We start from the raw sequence: 10,216 nt of genomic DNA, 5'->3' as shown, positions 1-10,216 counted from the left end.
CCTCCGCATGAACTCCCCAGTTCAAACAATGTATATAAACTCTGCTTAATTTGTTCTCCTGGCTCTCAGCTCCTCTCAAATGAGCTCTGAGCCCCAGCATGCTGAACCCCAATAAACCCTCTGCTGTTGCATGAGACAGTCTCTTGGTGGTCTCTTCCTCCGACGCTTGCCCGACCTTAACAACAGGACAGGAGTTCTCTAGGATTCTCAGGCAGGGGATCCCCTTGGGGCAATGCACCCATCCCAATAGCCCTCTTTCTTCTTCATCATGTGCCAGACTCTGAGCTGGTGCGGAAAGGTATTCACACTGCGGGGCCGAGACCGGATGGACTCCGCGCCAGGTGACTCCGTCTTCCAGGACTTTCCAGCCACACCACATTTGTCAGTGACCCACGGATCCGGAGGCGTTTCTGTGGCTTGCCCGGCTCTGGACTACGTTTCCCAGCAGTTAAATCCAATTCTACTTCCAGGGCGAAGAGGCCTTGCGTAATCGTCCTCGTTCCTGGGGCTGGGCGCAGGTTTGCAGAGCAGCGGTGGCACGGAGAGCTCAGTTAAAGTCTTCTAACCGAAGCCCGGAACTCTTTGAAGCTCTCACCCAAACACCTAGACGGTGCTGGGCGTCGGTCTTTCCCGAGAGAAGGGAAGGGATTCAAAGCCAAGGCCGGTGAACTGATGCCCTCTCGGGACTACACTTCCTAGGGTGCACCGCGGCCGCGCAACCGCCAGTGCACGCTCCGCACCTTTAGGGACCGCAAACGGATCGCACGAGAGTCCGCGCGGAACGTTCCAGGATTCCAGGGGACTTCGCGTTCGGGTAGGTGAGTCCGACACCCGGAAGCGGAATGACACCGGCGGAGTCCGGGGATTTGGGGAGTGAGGGGCTTTGCCAGCGAGAGCGCCTGGAGGAAATTGGGCTTGTGTGCGCCTGCCCGAGCGAGCACTGCGGGAGGGAGCCTGGGCAGGGGGTGTCAGATTGGTACCGGAGCCAGACGTGGGAGTGACGCCCCGGAGCCATCGGGGAGTGACTCCGTGCCCTCGATGGTGACAGGAACTGTGGGACATTTATGGACAATTTAAATGTGACTGTATGTACAGGGTTCTGAGTTTATGAGTGATCAGGTGTGTAAACGTGGTGGCAGCAGCCTCGGCCGGTTTAGTAAAAGACATAGGCATTCCTGAAAGCGTGGACTGCTTTTTCTGTGCTGGAAGGTGACTGGTTTGAAGAGAGCGGGCAAAGTAGGAGGAGGCAAGAGGAATCAGAGACAGTATAGACAACATATTCCAGGAGTTTCTCTGTATTTAAGAGCAGAGAAATGGAGCAGCAACTGCGGAAGGTGGGAGAACAACTTGTCAGTATGCTGTTGGGAATGAGCCACAAGAGGGGAGAAGTATGGGCCGGCATGAGTAAACCAGGCTCCTTTGGGTGACCACCCCAAAATTTCAAGAATGTAAAAAAGTCTAAAAGTGTAGCACAAAGTGAACCTTAAGTCCAAAATCTCAGAAAATAAAGGGAAAGAGCCTGTGTTTCATACATGTAAGCCACCGTCAGGTGTGACTAGTTAACATATAATCTCCTGGCGTGAAATTCAAAACTAGAGATTTTGGGAAAGGTGAAAGAAGAAGGGTCCAAAAGTCATAAAGAACAACTAGGCCATCTGCCCCATTTCTAGTTTTGGAGAGGTAATATTGGAGTAGTGAGGGTTGGTTTCTTTAGTATTCCCAACATTGGAAGTCTGAGGATGGAAGCCTTAAGAATCATTGGCCCCGAATATATCCACTTCCTAATCCGTATAAGCTGTGAATGTTATCTCATATAGCAAAAAGAACTTTGTAGAATGGATTAGATTAAGAACCTTGAGATTATCCTATATTGTCTAATTGATTGCAATATAATTGCATGTGTTCTTGTGCTTGCTTTTCATCACTGTCAAAATACCTGAGGAGTAAAAACTTAAAGGAGGGAAGATTTGTTTCATGGTTGAGAGGTTTCAGTCCACTGTCATCTGGATCCATTGATTCTGGGCCTGTGTGGGATACAGCACATAATAGTGGAGAAGGTATGGATGAGCAAAGCTGCTTACCTTTTGGCAGCATTAAAGAATGTGACAGAAATAGGAGCCAAGGACAATATACAGTTCCCACATCCTTTCACTAGATCCCACCTCCTAGTTTCTGTCATCTCCCTATAGTTCATTCAGCTATGAATCCATCACTGGGTTAATCCATTGATGAAGTTGAGAGTCTCATGATCCAATCACTTCTCCAAAGCACCAGCTCTGAACACTGCTACATTTTGGGGACACATTCCAAATCCAAGCCATTACAGCCCTTAAAATTAATGCATCTTTCAAGGTTAGTTTAGGGACAGAAGGAGATGGTTACCACAGAAGAATGGTCAGAGAGATGTATGTAACTACTGGAGATTTAATTTTGCTGGCCAGAAGGAGGAAGGGGGCCATGATGTTGATGATGGCCCCTGGAGGTGGAAAGTCCATTACAAGGAAATAAGTTCACTTGTAGAGTCTCCAGAAAGGAACACAACACTCCCCACTGAACCTTGATTTCATCCTAGAAAGACCCATCACAGCATTTTTTATTATAATGTAGTGTTTTATTTTAAGGCACCACACTTGTAGTAATTTGTTAGAGTAATAGTTAATAACTAATACATTGATGTAGTATCTTAGCCTCAGTACTGGGGAGTCTTGATCCCTGTGACATAAGATAAGCTCAATCTGTTGATAATGTTGAAGACTTCAGGAAAAGGACATGCACAAAATCCTTTTATTTTAGGATAATTTATAAAATTTTTATTTTTAATACATTGAGTTATCTAATAATGGGATTCATTTTGACATATCCCTAAATACATGTAACATAATTTTCTCAATCTCCAGTACTATCCTCTTCTCTCTTTCCCCTTCCTATACTCTATTGGTCTTCTCCATAAAATATAAAATATTTTTCTTTTTCAATTGTAGTTGGGCACAATACCTTTTATATATTTATTTTTATGTGGTGCTGTGGATTGAACCTAGGGCCTCACACATGTTAGACGAGGTCTATATTACTGAGCACCAGCCCCAGCCCTGTTTTTTTTTTTTTTTTAATATTTATTTATTTTAGTTATCAGCGGACACAACATCTTTGTTTTGTATGTGGTGCTGAGGATCGAACCCGGGCTGCACGCATGCCAGGCGAGCACGCTACCGCTTGAGCCACATCCCCAGCCCCCCAGCCCTGTTTTTTAATTGGTGAGTTATAGTTACATATAAAATTAGAATGTACTGTGATACATTCATGTATACATATAGCATAATTTGGTCAGTATATTTCCCCAGTTCTTCCCCTTTGCCTTCCTTTCTCCCTTACTTGGTCTCCTACTAATTCTCCACTGCTTTCCCTTCTATTCCCCACACTTTTTAAAAATTCCTTTTTTCCCCACTAGCTTCCGCATGAGAGAAAACATTCAACACTTGACTTTCTAAGTCTGACATATGTCACTTAGCATGATATTTTCCAGTTCCATTGATTTACTAGCAAAGGACGTAATTTCACTTTTTTAAAAAATTTTTATTTTTTTAGTTGTAGTTGGACACAATACCTTTATTTTATTTATTTTTATGTGGTGTTAAGGATCGAACCCAGAGCCTCGCATGTGCTAGGTGAGCGCTCTACTGCTGAACCACAACCCCAGTCCCCACTCCCCATTTCACTCTTCTTTATGGCTAAGTAGAATGCCATTGTTTATATAGGCCACATTTTCTTTATCCATTCATCTATTGATGGGCACTTAGGCTGGTTTCATAACTTGTCTATTGTGGATTGTGCTGCTATACACATTGCTTTGTAGGTATCTCTATAGTATGCTGATTTTAGATTTTTTAGATAAATAAATGCCGCAGTCTGGCTGGGCACAATTCAGGAGCCACTTGTCAAAAGAAACGAACTTTATTTTTAGAACCACACAGGCCAAACAAAACAGCTCCTCAGGAAAAACCCTCAGAGCCCAACTGCCACCACCGGCTTCCCACAAGCCACTCCCCCAACCACCAGCCTCCCCACCTCCCACAATCCTCCTGCTCTTGAGGCTGATTGGCTGGGTTGTGTGGGCGGAGCCAAAAAAGTCCCCCAATGAGCAGCTCCGTGGCCTGAAAGGGCAGGGAAACAGCCCAATGAGCATCACCGCAGAGGAGCCAATCAGCTAGATGTTGCTGGGGCCGCTGTGAGCCAATCATCAGCTGGCAGTCTGAAAGTTTGCTGGGGCCCTTTCGGCTGTGGCTCTCAACATCTCCCCCTCTCTGTTTAAACAACAAGCATGTGGCTTAGGGACCGTGCCTGCCTTAGGTTGTCCAATAGTACATATGGTTCTTACCCGTTATCTTAGGTTGGTACCATTGTAATTGGACCTTACCCGTTACTGACTACCAGTCCAGTATATAGCCACACCTGTGTCTGTAAACAAGTCAGGATGGCGCCTGGCAAATGTTAGGGTCTGTAACCAGCGGGGGGGTGAGGTTCTTTGCCTCAACTCTGTTCTACAGTGTCGTATTCTCCAACTGAGAGCAAGTTCTGTTTGAATGGGGAAGCTGTGTCATATGGTGATTCTATTCCTAGTCATTCCTAGTCAGTTTATTCCTAGTCTATACTGTTTTCCAAATTGGTTGTACTGATTTTAGTCCCACCAACAATGTATAAATTTAGCTTGTCCCCTACATTCCTGTCTGAAATTACTGTTGTTTGTATTCTTGATGATTGCCATTCTGACTAGGGTGAAATGAAATCTCAGTGTAGTTTTGATATACATCTCCTTGATTGCTAAGGATGTTGAACATATTTTCCTATACCTGTTGGCCATTTGTATTTCTGTTGAGTTCTCTTTAGATATATCACCCATTTATCCATTTAGTATACTTAGTGGTAAGTATTTTGAGTTCTGTATGTATTCTGGTTATTAATCCCATCAGATGACTACCTGACAATGATTTTCCTCCATTCTGTAAGCTCTCTTCACCTTCTTAATTGTTTCCTTCATTTTGCAGAAGCTTTTTAATGTAATACTATTCCACTGATAACTTCTTGAGCTTTAGGGGTCTGAGGAAGTCAGTGCCTATGCCAGTATGTTGGAATGTTGTTCATATATTTTCTTCCAGGAGTATCACTGTTTCAGGTTTCTGATCCTCTTTGGGTTGATTTTTCATGATAGAATCTAGTTTCATGCTTCTACATATGGCTATCCAATTTTTACAGTACCATTTGTGAAACAGGCTATCTTTTTCTGCAGCTTATGCTTTTGGCACCTGGCAAGGATCAGATGACTATGTTTATGTGCATTTGTCTTTATGTCTTCTAGTTTATTATGTTGGTATTCATGTATGGTTTTATGTCAATACCATGCTGATTTTATGACTATAGGCATGTAGTACATTTTGAGATCAGGTGTTGTGATACCTGTATCCTCACTTTCTTAAAAAATATTTTTTAGTTGTTGATGTACCTTTATTTTTTATTTATTTATATGTGGTGCTGAGGATCGAACCCAGTGTCTCACACATGCTAGGCAAGTGCTCTGCCATTGAGCCACAACCGCAGATCCTGTATCCTCACTCTTGTTGGTCATAATGGCTTTGGTTTGTCTTGCTCTTTTATTTTTCCATATTATATTTTTAATATAATAAAAATGGCCATATTACCAAAAGCAATTTATGGATTCAATGCAATTTCTATCAAAATACCAATGGTATTTTCCACAAAACTAGTAAAAAAATAGTAAAACTAGTAAAAATAATTTTTCACTAGTTTTTTTTACTTATTATATTTTTAATATAATCAAAATGGCATTATTACCAAAAGCAATTTATGGATTCAGTGCAATTTCTATCAAAATACCAATGGTATTTTTCACAAAACTAGTAAAAAAAAAAAACTAGTAAAACTAGTAAAAAAAAACTAGTAAAACTAGTAAAAATAGTTTTTTACTAGTTTTTTTTACTAGTTTTGTGAAAAATACCATTTTGATTATATTAATTCTGCCTGTTTATGAATGGTAGTCTTTCCATACTCTAAGTCTTTTTCAATTTCTATCTTCAGTGTTTTATAATTTTCATTCTAGAGGTCTTTACAACCTCAGTTGGATTTATTCCAAAGGTTTTAAAAATACTGTTGTGAATGGAATAGTTTTCTTTATTTCTTTCTAATTATTGGAATATGGGAAAACTAATTTTGGGGTGTTGATCTTATATCTTGCAACTGTGTTTAAATTGATTATTAACTCTAGAAGTCTTCTGGGATTTTTTGGGTCTTCTAAATAGTATCAGCAAAGAGAAGTAGTTTGGCTTCTTTTCTTGTTTTTGTCCCTTTTATTTCCTTCTCTTGCCTGGTTTTTCTGGCTAAAGTTTCAAGAAATATTTTGAATAGGAGTGGTGAGAACAGACATCCTCATCGTGGTCCTGATTTTGGAGGAAATGCTGTCAGGATTTTTAAAATATTATTTTTAGTTGTAGATAGACAAAATACCTTTATTTTATTTATTTATTTTTATGTGGTGCTGAGGATGGAACCTAGTGCCTCATGCATGCTAGGAAAGCCCTCTACCACTGATCCACAACCCCAATCCTACTTTCAGTTTTTCTCTGTTCAAAATGATGTTTGTTGACTATGGGTTTGTCTGTGTATATAGCCTTTGGGCTGTTTATGTACATTCCTTCTACACCTCGTTTCTTCAGTATTTTTTCTTAAAAATTCAGTGTTTTTTCTTTATTTTTTACTTCTATTATTATTATTATTATTATTATTATTATTATTTTGGAGGTGCTGGGGATTGAACCCAGGGCCTTGTGCATGCAAGGTAAGGTAAGCACTCTACTGAGCTATATTCCCAGTCCCTCTTCAGTGTTTTTAATATGAATGGGTGCTGGATTTTGTCATAGGCTTTTTATTCATCGATTCAATAATCATATAACTTTATTCTTAATTCTATTTAAGTGATGAATTACATGTATTCATTTACATATATTAAACCTTGAATCCATGGAAGGAAACCAATTTGACCATGGTATATAACCTTCTTAATGTGTTTTTGGACATGCTAATGTTTTATTAAGGTTTTTTGCATCTATGTTCATCAGGGATATTGGTCTTGTTTTTTTTTTTTTAATGTTTTTTTTTGGTTGTCACTGAACCTTTATTTTATTTATATGCAGTGCTGAGGATTGAACCCAGTACTTCACACATACTAGTCAAGCACTCTACCACTGAGCCACAACCCAGGCCTGTCTTAGTTTTCTTTCTTTATTGTGTCTTTATCTAGTTTTGTTGTTAGGATGTTATTAGCTTCATTGAATGACTTTGGGTTTGTTCACCCACTTTTTATTTCATGGGACAATTTCAAGAGGATTGGTATCAGTTCTCCTTAAAAGATCTGGTAGGGGGCTGGGGATGTGGCTCAAGCAGTAGCTCCCCTAGCATAGGTGTGGCACGGGTTCGATCCTCAGCACCATATAGAAACAAAGATGTTGTGTCTGCCTAAAACTAAAATGTAAATAAAATATTAAAAAAAAAAGATCTGGTAGAATTCAGGTGAGAATCTTCCTGGTCCTTGACTTTATTTTGTTGGAAGAGTTTTTTTCTTTTAATAACTTTAAAAAAATATTTAGTTGTACACAATACCTTTGTTTTTATTTATTTTTTTATGTGGTGCTGAGGATCGAACTCAGTGCCTCATACCTGTGAGGCAAGTGCTCTAGCACTGAGCCCCAGCCCCAACCATTTTGGGAGACTTTTTATTACCACTATAATCCTGTTGATTTGATGTTTACCTGTGCCGCAGTCCGGTTGCAGCAAACTAACGTGGGGGGGGGGGGGTGACGAACAACTTGTGTACCTTGATACAGCAGGAGTAGGAGCCATTTATTGTAGGACAGGAGCAGTATTTATATATTCCACACAGCTTATCTTAATTAGCATAAACTAGATACAGCAGTCAACCAATAAGAAATCTCCACACTTAATGGCTCGCTGGCACCACCTCACAAACCACTCCTCCTGGCAAAATACCAGGTGCCATCCAGACTTGTTTACAGACCCTAACATTTGCCAGGCGCCATCCTGACTTGTTTACAGACTCTAACAGATCTATATAGGTTTTCTATATCCTTTGGGTTCATTTTGGTTACATCATAAGTTTTTATAAATTTCTCAATATCTAGATTTTCCAATTTATTGAAATATGAGTTTTCAAAATAGTTTCTTATGATCTTCTGGATTTCAGCAATATCTGTGGTAATATCTCCTTTTCCATCTCTAATTTTGTTGATTTGGGTCTTCTTCTCTCTTTAGCCTAGTTTGGCTAAGGGCTTGTTAATCTTTTTTTTTTTTTTTTTAAGAGAGAGAATTTTAATATTTATTTTTTAGTTTTTCGGCAGACACAACATGTTTGTTTGTATGTGGTGCTGAGGATTGAACCTGGGCCACACGCATGCCAGACGAGCACGCTACTGCTTGAGCCATATCCCCAGCCCTGTTAAACTTTATTTTTTCAAAGAACCAACTTTTTTTTTCATTGATTTCCCCTCCCACTGACAATTTCATTAATTTTAACTCAGATCTTAATTGTTTTCTGTCTTACTACTAGTTTTGGAATTAGTTTTTTCCTGCTTTTCTTAGGGCTTGAGATGTGACATTAGATTGATTATTTGGGAATCTTTCTTTTTAATATAGGCATTTACTACTGTAAGCTTTCCTCTTAGAACTGCCTTCTAGTACCCCAGAGATTTTGGCATGTTGTATCACTATTCTCATTTGGTTCTAGGAATTTTAAAATTTTCCTGTACATTTTTCTATGGTCCATTTCTGATTTAAAAGAGCATTATTCAATCTCTGTGTGTTTATGTGGTTTCTATAATTCTTGTTGTTGATTTCTAATTCATTCCATTATGATCTGTTGAAATGCATTATATCAGTTTGTTTATTGTATCTGCTAAGACTTACATTGTGATCTAGAACATGGTCTATGTTGGAAAAGATCCCATGCTTAGAAGATTGTGAATTCAGCTGTTTTTGGATGAAATATTTTATAGATGTCTGCTAGGCCCATTTTATTTTAGTATTATTTATGTCAGAATTATCTTTATTAATTTTATGTCTGGAGGACCTGTCTATTGGTGAGAGGGGTATGTTGAAATCACTCAGTATTACTGTATCAGGTTCTATCTGGAATTTAGTGTCAATGGGTGTTTCATGTCATCAGGTGCACCAACATTTGAGGCATAAATATTTACTATCATTATATCTTCTTGTTGAATTGTTCTCCTTCTCAGTATTAATGACCTCCTTTGTCTGTTCTGATTAATTTTTGCTTAAAAATCAGTGGGTTTTTTTTTCAGATATAATAGGTATTCCTGCTTGTTTTCAAACTGTATTTGCATGACATTTCTTTTTTCATTCTTTTACTTTAAGCCTATGGATGTTTTTGCCAATGAGTCTAAACAGCATATAGTTGGATCTTGTTTTTTAATCCATTCCATTTATCTATGTCTTTTAATTGATTTTATAATTTTAAAAAAATACACAACAACAGTGGAATGCATTACAATATACATATAGAGCACAATTTTTCATATCTGTTTATATATAAGGAATGTTTAATCTATGTCTTTTAATTAGAGAGTTGAGAAATTTACATTCAGTGTTGTTGGTGTTATTTTGGTACTAGGGATGGAACTCAAAAGGTGCATTATCACTGAACCACATCTCTATTCCTTTTTATTTTTTATTTTGAGGCAGAATCTAAGTTGCTGAGGTTGGCCTTGAACTTGTGATTCTCCTATCTCAGCTTCCCATGTCACTGGGATTACAGGAATGTGCCACTTGTGCCCATCTCAATCAGTGTTATTATGGATAAGTGTTTGTTCTATTGTATCATTTTGTTTGTCTTTTATGTTTAATTCAGTCTTAACTTCACTTATTTAATTGCTCTTCTAGAGAACATTCATTTGGGAGCTTTGGGCATGTTTTGAGTTCTTCTGTGTGTAGTATACCTTTAACTACTTTTTTTAGTGCTCTTTTAGAGGTTTTGAATTCTTTTTAAAAAATTTTTTAGAGATGGACATGATACTTTAATTTTATTTAAGTGGTGCTGAGGATTGAATCCAGTGTCCCATGCATGTGAGGCAAGTGCTATACCACTGAGCCACACCCCAACCTTCTTTTGGTTTAC

At 38.9% G+C, this 10,216-nt stretch overlaps 1 protein-coding gene across 2 annotated transcripts in view; it reads left to right on the top strand.

Annotated features, from left to right (window-relative positions):
* Nucleotides 1–513: 513 nt before the first annotated feature.
* The window catches only part of LOC143383289 (uncharacterized), a 29,037-nt gene continuing 19,334 nt past the window's right edge, over nucleotides 514–10,216 (top strand). The window contains exon 1 of one of the 2 annotated variants that reach the window (XM_076837644.1): nucleotides 514–814. The gene's annotated coding sequence lies outside the window, so the exon portion shown is untranslated. Of the gene's footprint in view, nucleotides 819–10,216 lie in introns of both variants that reach the window. The other variant, XM_076837643.1, reaches the window with a different exon arrangement.

The sequence above is a fragment of the Callospermophilus lateralis genome, chromosome 18, assembly GCF_048772815.1.
Source record: "Callospermophilus lateralis isolate mCalLat2 chromosome 18, mCalLat2.hap1, whole genome shotgun sequence".
Lineage (NCBI taxonomy): Eukaryota > Metazoa > Chordata > Mammalia > Rodentia > Sciuridae > Callospermophilus > Callospermophilus lateralis.
Note: the sequence above shows the minus strand (reverse complement) of the source record. Positions and strands in the feature narration are given on the sequence as shown.